This window comes from Lupinus angustifolius, chromosome LG14 (assembly GCF_001865875.1).
Source record: "Lupinus angustifolius cultivar Tanjil chromosome LG14, LupAngTanjil_v1.0, whole genome shotgun sequence".
NCBI lineage: Eukaryota > Viridiplantae > Streptophyta > Magnoliopsida > Fabales > Fabaceae > Lupinus > Lupinus angustifolius.
Genome location: NC_032022.1, coordinates 5,037,325 through 5,038,164, shown reverse-complemented (window position 1 = coordinate 5,038,164; position 840 = coordinate 5,037,325).

Genomic DNA, 840 nt, shown 5'->3' with positions numbered 1-840 from the left:
GCACTGTTGAGGCTGAATATATAGCAGCAGGTAGTTGTTATGCCCAAGTGTTGTGGCTTAAGCAACAATTACGAGATTATGGCTTAGACTTAGGTTGCACTCCACTGAAATGTGATAATACTAGTGATATAAATCTTACAAAGAATCCTATTATGCATTCTAGAACCAAACACATAGATATAAGGCATCACTTCCAAAGGGACCATGTTCAAAAGAAAGATGTATTCGTAGAATTTGTTGATACTCATAACCAACTTGCAGGCATTTTCACTATGCCATTGGCAAAAGAACCTTTTGACAAAATTAGACTTGAATTAGACATTCTTGATGAAGCTTATCTATCTTAACTTGCTTATATGATTATATGTTTGCTTCATTATGATTATCTCATGCCTACTTGATCTTAAATATATTTATTTGTGTTCAAAATCTTCAATTTTTGGGTTAAAAATCTTTTTCATAGCTTAATTTTGCCTAAAAATAAGTTTTTATGGGGTCAGTAATCGATTACACTGGAGAGTAACCGATTATAGGGTTGAATAGCGTGTTTCAGTAACCGATTACCCAAAGTGAGTAATCGATTATTCTAAGTTGCTGTTTGAAAATTTTAAATTTTTTAATTTGAGTAACCGATTACTCAAAGTGAGTAACTGATTACTCTGTGCTGTTATATATGTATTTTTCTGCAATTTTTAAACTTTTTCAAACTCATCTTCCTCATTCAACTCGTGCTCTCTCCTTGTCAAACCTCTCAACCTCTAAAATCCTCGTTTTTGATTTGTTTCAAGTGATTTTTGTGTCCATTCCTATCACATTTGCGATTCTAAATATGTCTAACCA